Raw genomic sequence first — 20,044 nt, 5'->3', positions numbered from 1 at the left:
TTCCACGGACACTGAATAGGTAGGTCATAATTATCAGTATTATTTAACTATTCTATTTCTAATACAACATCAGTTTTTTGCTAGTTTACTTGCTTTAAAATGTCATATTCCAATTCCTTATTCCAAGAATGGAAGAAGATTAATAATGGAATAAAGTTTTGCCATTTTTCATCTAAGGGAAGGTAAAAAATGTGCTATGCTAAAATTTGGGACCAAACCCAACACAATGATGTTTGAATCAGGGTTAGGGTTTAAAGACTCTATTGTGCAAACACAGAATAGGAGAGATGGAGGGACCTAATTCTTGGAGAATTTCATAATAAAAAGAGATAAGGATTGGCTACCAGCAATTCAGTAAGAAAAATAATAGTATAAAAAAATAGAATGACCAATCAAGAAAGCTATTGCCTCATTACACTTGGCTCTGGTAAGATCCCGTTCCAGAGAAATTCTCTTTTCTTCCTATGTGTGCTGAGACCATGAAAAACTGAAGTGTGCTGATGAGAAGGTTAGAAATCATGTCAGACAGAGAATACACAAAAGAAATAGGAATAATATGCTTGGAGAATAAACTGCACAAGAGATGATACTGTCTTCAGAAATTGAAGAACTATCGTACAATATGAAACTTTTATGACTGCAAGCACTAAGACCAAAAAGAAGATGTTTCCAGGAGTTCAATGGGGCACAAAATAGAGACATTATGACGTTATGATTGTCCGACAAACTGGCAAGCTACCTCCCAAACTTCTGAACTCATCATCTTTTCTTGGGTTGGGTGGCCAACTGTGTGGGATGCCGGAAATGATTCCTCATTGAATGGGGAACAGTAGTAGAACTTTGTGGCTGTAGTTCTCAAACTTTTTGGTTTCAGGACCCCTTTATACGCTTAAAAATTATTGAGGACCCTGAAGGGCTTTAGTTTAATGTGTGCTATATTAACTAATATTTGCTATGTTAGAAATTAAAACTGAGAAAATTAAGAAATCTTGATGTATTAGTTCATTAAAAAATAACAATAATAAAACCATTACATATTATACAAATAACATATTTTTAGGCAAAAATGACTATTTTCAAATACAAAAATTGAGTGAGAAGACTGGCATTATTTTGTATTTTTACGAACTCTTTAATGTGTGGTTTAAGAGAAGACAGCCAAATTCTCATATCTTCTGCATTTAACTCTGTTGCAATATTGCATGCCATGTAGCCTCTGGAAACTCCACTGTATGCTTGTAAGAGAATGACAGTCAAAAAGGAAAATGCTGTCTTAGAAGTACTATGAAATAGTTTTGGCCTCATGAACCCCCTAAAAACATCTTACACATACCAGCCACATTTTAACCCTTTTATTGTCTAATAACATCAACCCACTTTATCGAACAAATAATAATACATGAATAAGCCAGGCTCTCCTCTTTCAGTGCAGGACTGAGAGGATTCTATCAATACTTTGGAAGAAAGCATCCACATGTGAATTCATCAAAATATAAAAGGATTGTTTATTGATTGATTGATTGATTGATTTTGCCACAATCGAGATGTATCAACCTTCAACCAGGAGAAGTTCAATCCTCTTGACAGCATCATATCATTGGCTATTATAAATTCAAATGATTCACCTGTAGAGAAACTATCTTGAAAAAAATGTTACAACTGGGTCATGTCAAAGTTGACACATTTATGAGGAAATTTAAATTTGAAGTTGTCCAAAAAGTAATTTCTTGATTCACAAATCTAAAAGCAAAGTGGATTTTCAATTCACAAGTAATTTTCCCTGTTTCTTCAGTTCCACATAAACTTTATTACAATTATTCTGTGAACATGTTGGGATAAATACAAAGTTAAATTACAACTGAAGAACACTCCATCTTGTACTAAAATTTTTAAACTAAATTTAAACTTAACATGTTTCCACAACACTAAAAATTTTCAGATCATATTTATGAGAATGCACTTGTTTATGCATGACAAAATTTATATTTTTATAAATTTGCAAAAACATGTACTTACACATTATGTGTTAAACCTCTGGCAGATTGGGATGAAAATGTTGTGCTAATTTACAAACAATAAAAGCTTATTTCCACTGAAAGTATTAAACTGACCAGTCTAAATATTTACTTTCGTGGTACCATATTACAAAAGCCCAATAACAAGACAAATTCCATTTCTCTACTTTTTAATACTGCTATAATATTTAGATTATTCTCAAAACAATCCAAGTTTATGGCCTAGTCCACAGTTTATTCTTAATAATTAGATGATAGTCACAATATTTGTTTAGTAAAAGATGAAGTTGTCTAATCATTTCCCAAAAGGATCTAACTTCCTACACTCATTTTGCTTCTTCTCATTTGTTGCGAACAATTTCCATGCATCTCTCAAATTCTTTTTTTTACCTAGTCATCTGATTCTTCCTACTATTGCGATCTGATTTCTAGGCAAGGCTGCACATCAATCAGTTCAATCGCTTAAAACCTTTTCCCACATACACTTTTCCAGCTCAAACCTTCATATTTCTACTAATTTAAGAGAAAGGCTTCTTTGGAATGCTAGGTCCCCAAAATAAGACCAAAACACCCTGCTGATAAGAGGATGCCGACCTGACCGAGGTAAGGGAGAATGCCGCCTCTATGGAGTCTCATTAGCATCTCAGGGGGGACAGGCACAGTTGGAATATTTATTGAGATTTTTTAAAAAATATATTTATTTGTTTATTTTTTGGCTGCGTCGGGTCTTAATTGCGGCATGTGGGATCTTTCGTTTTGGCTCTAGTTGTCATGCTGGCTCCAGAGCACGTGGGCTCTGTAGTTGTGGCACATGGGCTCTCTAGTTGTGGTGCGCAGGCTTAGTTGCCCCATGGCATGTGGGATCTTAGTTCGAACCGGCATCCCCTGCATTGCAAGACTGATTCTTAACCACTGGACCACCAGGGAAGTCCCTTATTGAGACTTTTGAAGTCTGGTCTTTTGAAGGAGGAGGGGGCAGAGGTGGAGCTTGATTAGAATTGGGGAAGAATCAGGATGTAACAGACTAGAATTGGTGGATCCAGGAAGGTAAAGATTTTGAGGATAGGATTTAAAGATTTTCAGGGTATAAACTGTCATTTAATGTTGTGTATTAATTAAGAGTTGATGGGTCTTTTATTGTCCTGACATGAGCAATAATGTTATCTTCAATTTTAATTTTCCTGGGCAAGAATCTCCTGGAAGAGTAGGCTGATGAATAAAGTAAATTCATGTTAATGTAGACATAGACAGTAGCTGTGTGTTATAGATGGTTTCAGTTCTCAGTGTGATTCTCATTAAAAGAAAACAGAGGACCACAAAATTTTTGTGGAGAAGAGGATGCCTAGTATATAAATATTTTAAATAAATTTTGTATTTTGAATATGTATTATATGTATAAATAATACACGTTATAAAAAGAAATATATTTATAAATATTATTTAGTGAATGAATGAATGAATGAAAACTCTAGGTAGGGAGGAGACACTGACCAAGCAGCCTGATTCAGTCCCCAAAGTTTCTCCTTCCTCCATGAGTTCTAATATTTAATGTCTTTGTCACCACCATGTCCAGATTTCCCTGAGTACAGTTTACAATTCCAGCCAATAAAGAACAAAAATATACTTTCTTTTGAATTCCCTTGGCATAGCTAAGTTAGGCAAGAATTTTATAAATTGTTAGCTACTAAGAAAACATTGAGAGACGTTAACAAAGAAATAACCCTAACATTCAAACAAAAGAATGACACTTATAATAACCAATGGTATGTCCACTCACACCAATCAGTGCTGAGTAAACAGAACCATCCAATTCCTTGGTGAAAATTCCATGGTTGTTTCCTCAAGGCAGCATTGCTGATAGCAGTTTAATCACTGCTTAGCAATGTACACACTCTGATTTTCTGAGACAATTCCCATAATAGTGCACACCCACAAGACGAAGTTAAAGCTCCTTTGCTTGGCACTCAAGACCTATGCAGTCTGGACCAGTCTACCTTTCTGGCCACATTCTCTGTCCCTTCTCTTTCCCCAATGCCTTCCTGACCACTGATGCCAAGATACTTGCCATTTCCTGGACTCAGCATCTTCTTTCATGTCAAGGTAACCACTTCTTAGAATGCCCTTTCCAAACCCTCTGTATCATGTTGCCCAACTTACCTAGTACAAATAGGACCCCCTCTGTGAAAACTTTCCCATCCCCCCTCCTGTGCATCCCTACTGCCCTTGCCCCGCCATCTCACAGTTAGTTCTGTACATTTGCTTTAAGCAGGTGGTTGGTGCACCGTTCAACACACATTGGTTGAACTGCATTAACTTGACTTGGTTTGGTTTAATTTAGCTTGACGTAAGCCTGCCACTTTGCACACTTCTATTGTTTTGCTGTATTTTTAACCCCTGTGGTGGTTTCCTTATTGCATTACAGAGTGAGCAGATGCATGAGAGAAATGGAAAAAGAATAAGAACATCCAAGAAGTTCAAGTCTAAGTTCCATGAGAACGACTCCCTGTCAAAGCTGTGTTTCTCTTGCTTCTGGTTTCCAGGCAGGAGACAAATAGAATCTTATTTAAAAATAGATATTATTAATGATTACTCTGTTTTTTCACCTAAAGAATAACTATCTCCCACCTATAGACAGTTGATCCTGGATGTTAGGAATTGATCCAGGATGGAAAGCAGATTCCATTTTATGTGGTTTGAGACCCATGAATGGCTCTCTGCCCTTTCCCTCCAGAGAGTTGCCTGGGGTTAGGAAGGCATGTCAGGCAAAAGCGGCCTTCACAGGCTGATCATGGTGTTTCTTACTGTGAAAAAAAAAATGTTTTTCCATGTCTCTCATTTCCCCCACCATCTTTGGGAACGCTTGCCTGCCTTCCTGGGTCCTATCTCTAGTACTTATGACACACAACCCCTAGACCCCCTTGCCAATATGTGTATCAAGTATCATCTGCTTAGTGCAGCTGCCACGTTGGGCAGCCCTGGAAGAGGGTCTAGGGGTACAAAGGGAGGAGTACATATATTTTTTTATGGTGCTTTGTCTCAGCTGTGGCAGACAAGGGATTGGGAAGTGTTAGTGCCAAGCCCAAGTGGAAGGCCACATAGACTGGCCTAGGCAGAGGCAGGCCTTCATTGGGATCATGTAAGCCTTGCATTCCAGGAAGGATACTGTCCCCCATTGAGGCTGAGGATCTATGTTACACCCATTGCTTTGCAAAATTCCTTCTTCAAGAGAGTGAGAGGGGGAAGCTTTGTCCTTAGCCCCATTTCCTACATAGACAAGAAAGCATGCAATCTGAGTAAAACGCAGAGCTAAATAACAATCTAGAAAGGAATCCATTATTTCTCTGTGTTGTTTATAACAATTTATATCCTGTAGTCATTGATAAAGAGACACTTCTTTTCACTGAGAAATACTATAACTTAATGACTCTTGAGTACAGAAGGCATCCCACGTTTATATTAATCGTTTTACTTTCACGAGTAATACCCTATGCTTATTGCATGTAGCTAGACTTTACTCTTTATTTTTATTCTTTAGTTGTCTGCCTGACTTTTCTTTAATCTTTATTCCATTACTTATGAATTCTGTCAATTTTTATGGTTTTACTCCTTTGTTAATACTGGTGGAAAAAAGAAAACCCCGAGTTTCTTCTTGCATAGGATAAATAGAAGAGATGATGCCTGAGACCTAGAATGCTTACGTGACTCACATTATAAATGAGAAGTGAAGCCTAGAAGAGTGTTGGCTCTGGAAACAGGGAGACCTGGTTAGAATCTCAGTTCAGTCACACAATAGCTTTGTGGCCTTGCTCAAACCTCTGAAGCTTTCTCTTCATCAGTAAAATGCAGGTGATGAGAAACCTATTTCACAATAGCTTTGTGAGAGCTACATGAGATAATAAGTATCACCCCCTTACTCTATCATTACTACATTAAACCACATGAACTTGACATTTTCTGTATTTTAAAAAGCTGAATATTTATACATTTATATAGTTCAATCTTATGTTAGTTAGTAAGATGCAAAGCTGGAATCCAAACTCAAGCCTTCTGCGTCCCAGCCCCTTGCACTTCCATACTTTGCTAACTTCTGTTGTCAGTGCAACTTATTTTCAGTTGGACATGTAAAGAAAAAAAATGTTGCCTGCAATTCCAGTTCTACAAGGTTCAAGCCATTAGCCACTGTAGTTGCCCTGAGAGGAATTCAGGATGAAGAAAAACAGGAAGCATTTTGTGCTTTGGATATACCGACCCTTAGATAGTTAAGATGCATATCTAAGGAAAATTTTCAAATTTCAAAAATTTCAAAACTTTCAAATTTCAAATTTCAAATGATAGTTAAGATGCCCATCTAAGGAAAAATTTCAGATTCTTACGTCTTCCCATACATAAAAAAGCACTAAAATCCTTAACTTGAGATGTCTGTTCTTTGCGATGAGCAGTAGCATTTTTGATGTTTGGCTACATGTTTTTTCCAGCAAAAAAAAAAAAAAATTCATATTTATCTTGGCTCCTCCCTTATCTCTTCCAAGCTGTTCCTCAGGGCTATCTGAGAGGCTGTCTCTGGGCTATACTCCTCAGTAAGGACCCCAAATAAAACTTAACTCACAGTTTTTATGTTGTGCATTTTTCTTTCAGTTGACAGACAAGTGTTGCCAAGTGGAATTATGGAGCAGCTTAATATAGGAGATGTGTGAAGAGAACAAACAGTAAGAGTGGGAGAGAAAGAGAAGTTATGGGCTTGGTGCAAACATCTAGACTTTACGAATATAATGTTTGCCCAGTTATCTTGCCTCTCATAGGAGAGCAATGAGGTGTATGTGGTGGAAGATCTCGGTTATCTTTCTTAATGCCAACGTCATTGGTTAGGTAGTGTGATGGTTAATTTTATGTGTTCACTGGACTTGGCCACGGGGTGCCCAGACATGTGGTCAACATTAGTTTGGGTGTGTCTGTGAGGGTGTCTCTGGATGAGATTCCATTTGAATAGGTAGACTGAGGAAAGCAGATTGCCCTCCACAATGTGGGTGAGCCTGGTCCAATCAGTTAAAGACCTGAATAGAAAATAGGGCAGAGTAAGAGGGAATTCTGCCTACCTTACTGCTGGCACTGAGCTGCCAGTCTTGTACTCTGACTGGAACCTACACCCCCAGCTCTCCTGAGTCTCCATCTTGCTGACTGCAGATCTTGGGAGTTCCATGCAGCCTCCATAATCACATAATCACATTTATCCTTATAATAAATCTACCCCCCATCTATCTAGAGAGATACATGTAGATATATAGACACATTGATATCCTTGTGAGGGTTAAAGGAGATCTCTCTCTATATAAATTCTCTCTATTGATCTTGCTAAAGGATCCTGATAAAGATCAAAAAGAGAGAGAGACATAGCCTAATTTTGCAGGTTCTTGTGAGGATTAAAGGAGATAATACATAATATATAGTAATATATTTATTATATATTTATGTATAGAGAGAGAAACAGAGAGTGTGTGTATATATATATATAGAGAGAGAGACAAAGAATGTATATCTATCTGTCTATCTATCTATCTATGGAGAGAAATATATACATCCTATTGGTTCTGTTCTTAGGAGAACACTGACTTATACAGGGATGGATGCCAAAGGTTTCCTTTAACAATGCACTCTGGAGCTGCCATCCATAATTATACCTAAGGGTTTTTGTTTGTTTGTTTGTTTGTTTTAAAGATAATGGTGTTAGCCATAACTTTTAGATTTAGGTTTTCAAAGTCTGAGCACACAAACCCCCTAGTCTGTCTTTAGGCAGCAAGCTTTGTTTTGTCTGTGAGGCCATTATGCAAATAGAAAGGCTTCCTGTGGGTGAAGAGGAATGTGTCTCAGATTTCAGTGGCAGTGTCCTGGGCAGAGTTTGAGATGGTGTGCCATTTGAATTCTGCATTTGAATTCCAACTCTGCTATTTATTGGCTATAAGAAGTAACTTTTTTCAGCTTTGGCTTTTTCATCTGCAAAGTGAGCACAGCAAAAAGTAGCTCAGAGGGGTCTGGGGAACACTTAAGAGGACAATGTATGCGAACTGCTCATTGTAACTCAATAGTGTTTTAAGAATATTAGTTGTTGGAATGTATTCTTGTATGTTGAAAGGAGTTTGGGTTTTGGACTTGTGTACTTAGGTTAGTTAATCTTTTTGAGTGTAAGGATCTTCATGTACTAAAGCTCAAAAAGAGAGAGAGAAAGAGAGAGATTACAGCCTACTTTTGCTGGTTCTTGGCGAGGATTAAAGAGAATAACGTATGAACCATCTCTAGCAAAAATCCTGGCAATGCATGTGCTTCCTTCTTCCTATAAAAGTATAACTCTTTATTAAATTAATAAACCATTAGTTACTTTAATGTTACTCTAAGTGTATATTTTTAAATAAAGAAAACTCAGAGAACTGCTCACACCCAAGTTCTGGCAAGTGGCGTCTGCATGCATCTTCCACTGTCACCCGTCACTATCACCTCTTCCAGCTCCACAGAGCTTCTCACCCTGAACCCTTCTTGGACCATCAAGAACCTGTAACTGTGAAACACAAGGCCCCCAAGCTTTTACCACAAGAAACAATTGTTGAGATGTAGGCTGACAGATATGTATTATCTCTGCTACCTGGTACTCAAGACTATCACATAGTTATGAGATTTCACAGGAAGGAGAAAGAGATTTTAGCTTTGAACACTTAGATGAGCCAGAAAAAGGAAAAAATTCTAAACTCATCACATATTCATAGCTCCCTCACCATGATCCTTGTTTATTTATAGATCTTATAACCACTCTTATTGAGAGATCTTAAGGTACAGATCAGCTAATGTTATACTCAACCTGGTTCAAGCTCTTGGAAGATCATTTTCTCCTTGGCAGTGAGATTAGAGGCAAAGAGAAGGGCATTTCTAAAATATTCAATCCTGGCCTCATCCTCTTTTTAGCTCTGTATAGTCTGGGGCAGGTCACTTAACCCCTCTGAGCCTTAAAGACCTCACCTGTAAGGTAGCACTAATGCCTACCTACAGGCTGAATTAATAAAACCTGAATGTAAATAGGCTGCACAGAGGAGGCGATTTCACACACTCCCCCCTTCATTTTAGAACCCACTTTAAGGGTGGAGAGAATGATGCATACTTGTGATTGAACAATGACTCGCACGTGACACTCCTTTGATGAGATGGGTCCCCTGATCCAAGATGGCCCTTGGTGACTGCTCGTCACACACTGGAATTGCCCGTGCAGTGTGGGGCTTCTGTATGGGGCCTCTGGAGTCAGACTACCTGTCACCTCATCATATAAAACTCTTGGCGCATTGCCTTTCACTCGAGTCATCTTAGCAGGACCTCTTGGTTGTATGTCTCTAGATTCCACGTTGCCCCCATAAAGTAGGACAGTCTGCTCTCCGGCAACTCTTTAGAGGACAACATTCATTCCCTTTCACCTGCCCCTTCACTTACTCTTCCCTAAGGGTGGTGGAGTGACATTCGGTGAATCTAGGACTTTTCCTGAATTTGAATTGTGCATACTTGGGACAGCCTTTTCCAGATCTTCCCTCCCACTCTCTCTCTCTCACTCTCTCTCTCTCTGTGTCAGAGAAAGAAAGCCCGTCTTTGGGTTGCATGCATTTTCCACCAGGTAAATGACTAACCTCTGAAAGGGAGACACAGTGGTCCAGCTTTGCATGGCCCTGGTGGACACATTGAATCCAGGTGCATGGAGCACATGATGGATCCTGGCTGCAAAGTTCAAACCCTATTCTCCAACTCAGGCTTGTCAGAAACAAAGCTGATATTTGATTTCTGTATTCTTGTGTCTATCGCTCAATTTATTCTCAGCTCAGGAAATGAAGAGCAGTCGCCCTCAAACTCCAATAGACTGTGACTAATACATGTTGACAATTACTTTGACTTTTGGTTGCCCAGGGATTTCCAGGCTAGGAACATACAATATGCTATTTTTCTGAACATCAGATAAGTGTTCGCTTCTCAAACAAGTTCTGATACTCTTAAAATAGACAAATACAACTTTCGTATATGGGGGCATTAAATCAGATTATGATTTGGGTAAATATCTTTCTAAGCTTTGCTGCAAGGATAGCTCTCTTTGAGATTTTTTATTTTTTATTTTTTTATAAATTTATTTATTTATTTATTTATTTGGCTGCGTTGGGTCTCTGTTGCTGCACGCAGGCTTTTCTCTAGTTGCGGTGAGTGGGGGCTACTCTTTGTTGAGGTGCGCAGGCTTCTCATTGGGTTGCTTCTCTTGTTGCAGAGCACGGGTTCTAGGCACGCAGGCTTCAGTAGTTGTGGCACTCGGGCTCAGTAGTTGTGGCTCATGGGCTCTAGAGCGCAGGCTCAGTAGTTGTGGCGCACAGGCTTAGTTGCTCCGTGGCATGTGGGATCTTCCCAGACCAGGGCTCGAACCCGTGTCCCCTGCATTGGCAGGTGGATTCTTAACCACTGCGCCACCAGGGAAGCCCTCTTTGAGATTTTTTAAATGACTACTGAAGAGAATTTTTTGCAAATATTGGCTTTTGTTTCTGCCTTTTTAAAATTAATGTCTATATATAGTTTGGGCATTGGCAATGCTACAATGCTGATCCCTCTTCAATGCCAGAGTTAAATCAAGGCCAACTCTGGGCACATGGTCCTAAATCAGGTTTACCCAGATGACTGATGCCTATTCACTGGACAAAAGCAGCCCTCTGAGAAAGGCTGTATCGCAGAGTGTTAGCAATGAATCCCAGAGTCAGATACCTGCCTTAGACCCTGGCTCCATCTTACTCGCTATGATCTGTGGTACCTTTTAACTTTCCCGTGCCTCAATTTCTTCTTTCACAAATTGGGGGAATAATAGTAACCGTCTTGTAAGTTTCCTGTAGGGACTACTTAAATTAACAGGCTTGGAATAATGCGTGGCACGGAGTAACAACACTGGTTCTGAAGCCAGACTGCCTAACTCAACCTGCCACCTACTCAGCCTCTGTAGGTCTTGGCTTCCTCACCTATAAAACTGGTATAACAATACTTACCTCTTGGGGTGATTACAATGCATAAGTGGGAACATCTGTGCAGAGTTTGTGGCAAGCAGTAGCATAAATAAGATGGAAGTTTATATTTTTCTATCATGAAAAAGAAGATTGAAGGAAGGCACTCCAGGTCTGATATGGCAGCGGCATCATTAAAAGAATCTAGGCTCCTTCTATCCTGCGGCTTTTTCCATGCTGTCTCATGATTCCAGCTGGCTGCCTGAGCTCCAGCATTACATCCACAATCCAGGCAGCAGAAGGGAAGAAGGGGCAAAGAAGGGATGGTATACACATAACCCTTTACTTAGTTGTTAGGTTTACCGAGAAATGTTCTCTTAGAAAACTCAATTCCCTTTGCTTGGTTAGCATGGAATTAGAGCCTTTTCTCAACTATACTTTTACTTCCTATAAAACTTGCTGGGGATTTTTCTGCATTCATCATCAGAACGAATCACAAGTTTCAGAAAACATTTTCCCCCAAGAAGTTTCATATATACATATATGAAACAAGTTGCATGTGTGTGTAGACATGCTGCAGTCGATGGGTTTATAGTGTATATATTTGTCATTTATATTTTATGGAGGCTGCCCTCTGATAATCTTAACTTTTGGGGGGGTCAGAAACCCATTTGAGAATCTAAAAGAAAGATTGGAAGTCCTCCCTGGAAGAATGCACATAAAAATATACACTCCTAAAAAAAAAATATATATATATATATACACTCCTAATGGTGCATGTAGTGGGTTTTTATTGCATTGAAAATGTATTTCTTTCTCAGAAATAATATTAAAAAATGTACAATGATTTATGACTCATTCACTCTCATAAATGTTCAAGCTTGGCGAATTGTTTTGACAATGGGCTTTCCTTTTCTCTTAACAAAAGTCCGTGAGTTTCTCGGGAGCGTGCTCCCATTTCTCGACAAAGTCTTGTGATTCTACTGGTGATTCAAAGCCCTGATTCTGAGCAAACTGATGATGCCTGCAGCAGCAGACAAGGCTTCTTTCAGGATTTTCGCAGAGTACTCGAAATTTATAATGAAATGTGGGGCCTCCTCACATCCAAGGAGTCCCTCCCCCGCCCCAAGGCACTCCCCACCCCGTTATTCTTTCAATGTTGTTATCCCTATATGAAATCATCACATTGGTTTGTTTAATAAATTTATTTCTTTAAAAAATATCGTCTTAAAATCTTATTCATCGTGATTACTGAGTTTTTTGGCTCTGCATTAAATTGTGAGCGAGTGCCTCCCTTGACTCACCCTGATCTTGGCCCTGGAGGTTGGGCAGTTTGAAATAGACTGCACTGAGGGGTGTGGGGAGGATTTACTCCACAGAAACTGGCAATCACTGCAAATCAGACCTTCCCCGCTCCCCGCTCCCCAGAGGCCTGGTTATTAAACACTATCAACAGACCACTGCCAACAAGCCTCATTGCCAGAATCCCTTGTACTTTTATCCTCCATCTCTTCTCTGAATGTTGGGTTCATGAACTTGCTGTAAGTGAAAACCAGTGCCCCCTGGAGGATGATGCTTCCCCTGCAGCTCTCTTAAGAGGGGGGCTGTTTTTCCTCTGCCAGTCTTCATTCCACTGAGCCTAAAAGTGAGATGAATATCCTCCTAAGATATTGCAGCTTTTCGTTTATTTACTCTCTCAACATCTCAGATACTTTCAAGTACATGGCATCAAACTGTAAGCCCCACTATCCCTTCTACTGACCCCAGGGTCACTCTTCCACTTTTCACCACCCCTTCTGTAACCATTCTCCAAGACTTCCAACATCCATATAATTCTTGGTGCCTCTGATATCTCATTTAGTTGACCCCCTTCAATTGTTATGAACTTTTCCTCTCTTTACTGTTACTACCAATAAATCTCCTACCATTAAATCTCAAATTTCAGCATTGCATCCTGACCAATACCTCTTTCCCTTGCCTCTAACACTCATACTTCATTAATTCTTTGGCTCCATTAAGACCTCTGATCCACTAATCTTACCTCACTTCACTGTCCATCACCTCCACCTTCCCTAGACAGTCAGCATCCCCTCGTCCTTGATTCCCTCTTTATCCAGCTTAGATTCCATGGTCTATTGCAATAATTGTTCTTCGCATTTATGTTTAGCTGGCAAATGGATTTTTTCTGTTCCCACCAATAAGGAGGATCAAAGACATTTTGTATTCAGACAGAACACACAACAGTATGCATTTACAGATTTTCCCCAGGGCTCAGTTAACTGTCTTTCTTTCTGTTGTAGTTCAAAGATATCTGGACCTCTGGACATCCCACCTTGATCCACTATACCAATGAAAGCATGCTAATGGGACTGTCTGAACAAGAAATAGCTAGCACATTGGAGAACTTGGAAAGAAACATGTACTCCAGAGGGTGGGAAATAAACCCCATCAAGACTCAGGATGCATGCCACACCAGTAAAGTTTTTAGGGGTCCAGTGGTTGGGGCATTCTGGGACATTCCATCCAAGGAAAGGAAAGCACAAATTATTTCATCTTGAAACTATCATAATGAAGATACTTTTTTGGGGAAGCAGCAAGAGTGCCATTAAATGATAAGCTCTGATTGTTGCTTAGGCATTTGCGGCGTCTTGTGCCAGAGGACAAGCAAGCAAGAAGAGCCACCATCTTTCCTTGCTTCTCCACCCCTCCCCCTCCCCCCACCCCATGTACACACAAAACAACTCAACCACCCTCAAGGTCCACGGAGGCCTCTTCTCACCTGCTGGAATGTGTCTCTCTAGGTATGCACATGCCTCACCTCCCTCTCCATCCTCCTTGCCAACGCTGCCAACCCTGCCCTCATCTCTATCCTGATCACCTCCTTTGTTTTCATCATATGGCTTAACATTATCTGGCCAGATATTACATTAGCTTGTTTTCAGGTATGTTTACTATTTATCTCTCTCCTCTAGAAAGGAAGCTGCATGTGATCAGAGACTGTCCTGTTTGTCTCTGTAATCCCAGGACCTAAAACAGTAACTGTTGGCATTAAACATTCAGTAAATATTTATTGGATAAGTGAATGAATTTGTTGACTGAATACACTTCTTCCATAAAGGTACCAAAATTGCTAATACTACATGTGCTTTACCTATGCACAGAGATCTTTTCTTCTAGTAGATTTTCTCAGGACAGGTATGGTGCTGGCCACTGAGGATGAAGCAGGGGCTGGCAGCCAGGAAGTTATCGATCATGTCATCCAAGTCCATGCTCATGGGGAGTGACAAGCTGCCTACAAATACCAGAACCTGTGTTAGCAATTCTGTAGGTTCACTGACCTGCACCCACCTCACTCCACCCCTCCAAAACCAGGACCCCAGTTAAATGAGGAGACCCCTCAATCTCACCAGTAACCTATTCCTAAATTGGAGTGCAGGAGACTTATTTATCTGCACTACTGTTGCAGCAAAAATAGAAATGAGACTTTTCTGATAAACAAGGAAAATAAGGAAACAATGAACAGGCTGGGGAAACAACATAAACAGGCCTGAAAGAGTTAAGCAATCTTGGTTATTCTTCAGCTGTTACTACTAACAAACACTTGTAGCTAGACTTGTCCTTCACAAAGCTGACTACTCTCTGACCCCATATGAATTACCCTTTGAACCTGGCATTTCTTCTCCCCCTACACTCCCTTGTAGCACTCTTTATTTCAGAAAGAAGGTCACAGCTGATAACTTCAGGGACACCAGACCGGGTTGCTGAGCTGCCTGATGCCAGCTCTGGCCATGAATTTGCAGAAGAAAAGAAATGCAAGATCTTCACTACTTTGATCCTTATCACATACCCCCGGACTGCAGACTGCGAGCCCCACGTATAAAATCTTCTCCGATTCCCCAAGGAGGGAGGCACAGTTCTTGAGGCGTTAGCCTACTGTGTCTTCCCTTGGCCTGGCAAAGAAAATAAAAAGCCTCTCTATTTCTTATCTTCCAATTCTGTGTCTTCGTATTGCTATTCGGCATTGGTGCACAGGGAGCCAGATTTGGCAACGCCACGTGGCCCATTCCCCTCGCAGTGACGGATGGGTAAGTCTCTCCTCTTGCCACTAGTGTACTAAGTTCCCTCGCTCAGAAAGCAGGAGCCGCAGGCCGCAGAGGTTGTCAGCCACAGGGCCACCCCACCTCAGGATAAAGAATTCATCAATGCCTTAGGCATTTCATACAATGCCTCCCTCAGTCATCTGCTTTCTCTTAGGCTTTTCTGACTGGAAGAAAAAGGGTGGAGTCACTGCTGCAGGGGCAGGAAACTGTGCCGAAGCCCACAGATGCTCACACGTGCTCTCACGCATGCGCTGTAAGAGTGTGGCCGGCACCAGCGCTCATGGTGTGGATAATGAATGCTCTGTGCGAATAACTCCACCCCTGGGGGTTGGTTCCTTTTTATTTTGATGCTCTTAGGCATTGTGAGGTGAGGGAGGCCTTTGCCTCTATGCGGAATTTAAGGGGAGGAGGGCGCCAAAAATCTCAGGAATCGAGATGGATTATATTTTAATGCAATATTTAAAAAATTGAAATTAATGCCAAAAAATCCATGATGAACAAAATATCAAAATTTTAAAAGAAGGCCACTTACTAACTTGTTGGTATTGGGCCAATTAATATTACCAAACCTCAGTTTCTTCAATGCCCCAAATGGAAAAGGAATATAGTCAGTTGTTTTGACCAGGAGGTTGTAAGGGTCAAATCAGACAATGAATTTGAAGCGCCTGATACATGGAAGGCACCCATGGATATTATTATTCACAAGAATTTATTGAACGGTTGTGCTAAAGGTGACACAATGTTTGTTTCTCTCTCTCTTTTTTTTGCTATTCTGCAGTATCTATGAGTCTATGAGGAAGGTTAATATTGACAGTTCTCCCAATGATGTTTGCCATCTAAACCTCATCTTGCAAACAAACATAAATAAATATTGACACAGCTCCCCGACAGACCAATTCCCTGAGCTTCTTATGTCCAACCCACTCCACGACAGGAGCTGAAGCCTCTGTCCTTTTCCTGTGACCTCCACGCTCTTTCTCTTTTGTCTCTCCCGGCTTCCCACTTCCAGAGGACCAATCTCAGGCGTTCTCATTCCAAACTGATGATTGCTCAGCCAAGGGTACCGAAGGATGGAGTGGGCAGAGGTGGGGAGAAAGACGCCTTTGTTGGCATGACAGGAATGCTCACCCTGTGGATTTCTCCTGGCGCTGCTGTTGTCAGGTGCCTGGTGTGTCGTTATCAGTTTTCCTGCTACCTGAAATGAGGAGTAGTGGTGAGGCCACGGTATGGATGGAGGGCAGAGTTCCAAACTGGAGACCATGACTCAGTAGTGGACCACGAAATCATTTATCGTGGAATCAGGAGTGAATCATGGTTGCAATCAATACTAGAAAAATAAAACAAAACAGAATATGCAATATCAGAGTATGCCCCACATAATAAGGATGAAAATTGTTTTGTGGGTCTTTTGTGTCTGTGATATATACATATATGTGCACTGTGTCACATATGTGAACGAAGAATGTCACCTGCCATATTGGTAAAAAAAGAATGTTGTGGCCATCAAGCCATCAGCCACTGGCAGCCACCCCCAACGGTGCACCCTGAGGGGATTCAGGATGGAAAAAAGCAGGATACTGTCCGTAGATAGCTAAGGTGCATATCAAAGGAATAACTTCAATGAGCCCAGACTCTTGCATCTTCCCATACATAGAAAATCGCTAAATTCCTTAACTTGAGCTATCTGGTTTTCTTTAATTAACCATAATCTTTTGATGTTCCGACTACCAGGTCTTTGTTGCAAAAACTCCTACATATCCTGGCTCCTCCCTCACCTCTTTGGAGCAGCCCTCAGAGCTCTCGGAGAGGCTGTCTCCCTCAGCAAGTCTGCTGCGTAAAACATAATTCTCAACTTTTAGGTTGTGCATTTTTTTTTCAGTTGACGCACATAACGTATTTCCTACTGTGAGTCATGGTAAAATAACTTGAAAGCCACCGGTGTAGTGGTTAAGAGTTCAGGTGCTATATAGTCAAACTTCTTGGGTTTAAATCTTGACCATGCCACTTACTTGCTATGAGACCTTAGCAATTTATTTCCCTTCTCTGTGCCTCAGTTTCCTCATGTGTAAAATGGATGAATAATAGTACCCACTGCAAAGAGTGGTTATGAAGATTAAATGATTTAATGCACACAATGCTTGTAGAATAGTGCCAGGCACATAGTAAGCTCAATAGAAATTAGTTATTATATTATTACTATCAGCAACAGCACCTTCATGTAATGTATGTAAAGTGCCTAAAGCAGTACCTGAAACATAATACGGGCTCAGTTTGTCCTTGTGGAAGAGACTTCGTTGCTTACTGTATTCTACTGTATTCTCTTCTCCTCTGCTTTCTGGCACACAGGAAGATGCCACTTGCCCATCTCACTGAAAATAGGCAGGACCTTGCAAGTAGGTCTGGCAATAGATTGTAGATGGAAGTGATGTGTGCCACTTGCAAGCCTGAGCAATTCATTACTCATTTGTGACTTCCTGGTGCTCTTTGGCTCTCCTGAGGCAAACCCTGAGGACTTGGGTTGGGGCAGCAGTGAAACAATGTGGTGGAACCTCTAGCCTGGGTCCTTGAGAGACTGTGAATAGAGCCTACTACCTCTTTTCACCTCCAGCAGCCTGTGTGGACAGGTCGCATGTAACCTTTGTATGTTTGTTGATAACAGCTTTATGCAGATATAATTCACATGCCATCATAGGCACCCTATTAAAGTGTACAATTTGGTAGTTTCTCATATATTTACAGAATTATACTAGATTTCACAGGACCTGGAATGCCAAGCGAAAGAGTTTAAGTTTTATCCTGTAGTTAATAGGAAATTGTCTTTTAATTGCAAAAAATGTTTATTAATGAAATAATCTGACAAACAGTATCCTCCCTTGCATTTGGCTTATTCCCAACTTTATCCATATGTTACATGTTGTTTTTTTCATGTTTGTAATCATGTCCTATTTATGATTTTGTTTTCTACTTTCACCTTAGTGTTATTTCATATACACTTTTCTCTATATCTAAATTGTCTTCATTTTTAATGAAGACACTTCATCTCTTGCTATTATTGGACATTTACAGTTTTACATTATGTGTATAGAACTGTTTTTCATCCATACGTGTGTGTGTGTGTGTGTGTGTGTGTGTGTGTGTGTGTGGCTAGACTAGGGTGAGGCAAGTGAAGTGCCAAGGGTAGAAAGTTTAAGGAGGTGTACCACATTCAGGCCTGCAATTTTTCACCTAAGTACCTCACTTGCCTCACCCCAGTACCAGCCCTATACCTATAGTACGGTGTGTGTGTGTGTGTGTGTGTGTGTGTGTGCACGCATGCATGTATGTGTGTTTTCCTTTCAAATTATTTCCTCAGGATGAGATTACTGGTTCTCATGATGGGATTATTGGTTTCGAGTACATTAAGATTCATATTGCTCTTAATAGGAATTACTAGAATGTTTTTCAGAAGAATTCCATTGATGGTTTTTAAAGAATAATTTTGATATGCATACAATGTCATTTTACAAAGATTACAGAGGCAACAGGGCCTATCAAAACAGTATGTCCCAAATACAGTACTATTGTTGCTATAGAAGATCCACAGGTCTGACTTTTTACATTTGATAGCCCAGTCAGAATACTCCATTTTTAGCCAGTTATGCTTTCATGCAGTCAACTTGTAAACTCAATCATCAAAGAAAGAACAACAAAGCCATTCATATTGAATCTATGTCCCGAACAGATAACCCCTCTGTGTATAGCAACCTGGTCACTCAGGGTGACTTTGGACAGCAACCTCTATGCCAATAAAGATCTTATGAATGAAGCGTGGTAGGCTACTGCTGTTTTACCACAAACCAAATTCCCAGTGGTAGGCTCAAATTAAAATTCTATTATTGGGGGGACAAATAGTATCAGAATTTGCCTACTAACAACAGTTTTTATAAAAGTCAAAAGGAAAAAATCTCTGGGCTAGTCTGTTTTGTATAAATTTTTCCTAGGGGGGCACTTTTTAGAAGTCAATAAACGGAAAATCACCAGAATGGAGTTTAGAGAGGTCTGGTTCCTGAGTCATTACCGGGCAGAGGTAGTTCCCAATCTTGCACAATTAGGGGAAATATTAGAGGGAGATGGAGTAGAAAGATCAAATTTGAAGTAGAGTGCAGCATCATGGAGAAGCGTTGTTGGAAAGAATCCAAAATGGTCTACAAAGCTCTTCCAGCAACTTTCCTCTGGTTATCGTGGAAACTAATGTGTTTTCCTACCTGCCAATTAAGGCCGATTAATTTATTATCTAGCACCTCCTAATTCGGAATATTTTGAAGCTACAATATTAAAGTTAACTTTTCTTTTGTGGGTTTCTGCCTTATTCATCTAGAGAGTTTCGCTAAGTTACCATGTATGAAATGTGCTGCTTTGATAGAGTCATACTTACCAAAGACTGAATGTCCTCTCTGTGTTCTGGATTAAGCTCATCAGGGATTTCTAACCTCAAGAGATTCTGGCTTTTGGAGGAAGGCTTGCTGAACCACACTCAGTGTGTACAGACACAGTTCACATCTAGGGTGGAGTGTGAAGTTAGCCCTAGGAGGCTACATACAGGCTGGACAAACCCTAATCTCCAGATGATGTTTTGCAGCAAGATTGCAAGCCACTTCTCTGGCGTGCACCTTTCTAAGAGCAAAGTGTGCTAAACTACAGCAGCAGTCTGTGTGTTCCTACACATTAAAGACCCGGCTTTGGTCAAATTTCCAAAGAGCACGATACTGGTCTTGAACAATAGACAAATGTATCCATATGCGCTCTTTTAAAATATGAAACAAAAACCCCTTCCCAGGCTACCTATTTACGGGAAGTCTGTTACTTTTGCTAAAACATTCGCGTTTCCACGCTCCATAGCAGTTGGCTGAGCCAGCTGCGCCGCGTGGGGCGTGGGCGAACCACCGGCTAGAAAAGA

The 20,044-nt window shown here is 40.4% G+C and overlaps 1 protein-coding gene across 4 annotated transcripts in view; it reads left to right on the top strand.

Moving 5' to 3' along the window:
- The window catches only part of LOC309631946 (uncharacterized protein), a 122,812-nt gene extending 108,109 nt beyond the window's left edge, over positions 1-14,703 (top strand). For 3 of the 4 annotated variants that reach the window (XR_014246656.1, XR_014246657.1, XR_014246658.1), the window contains one exon: positions 13,309-14,703. The gene's annotated coding sequence lies outside the window, so the exon portion shown is untranslated. The remainder of the gene's footprint in view (positions 1-13,308) is intronic. The other variant, XM_082398877.1, reaches the window with a different exon arrangement.
- Positions 14,704-20,044: the final 5,341 nt, after the last annotated feature.

Source organism: Balaenoptera borealis (genome assembly GCF_965194805.1).
Source record: "Balaenoptera borealis genome assembly, chromosome: 7".
Taxonomy (NCBI): domain Eukaryota; kingdom Metazoa; phylum Chordata; class Mammalia; order Artiodactyla; family Balaenopteridae; genus Balaenoptera; species Balaenoptera borealis.
Note: the sequence above shows the minus strand (reverse complement) of the source record. Positions and strands in the feature narration are given on the sequence as shown.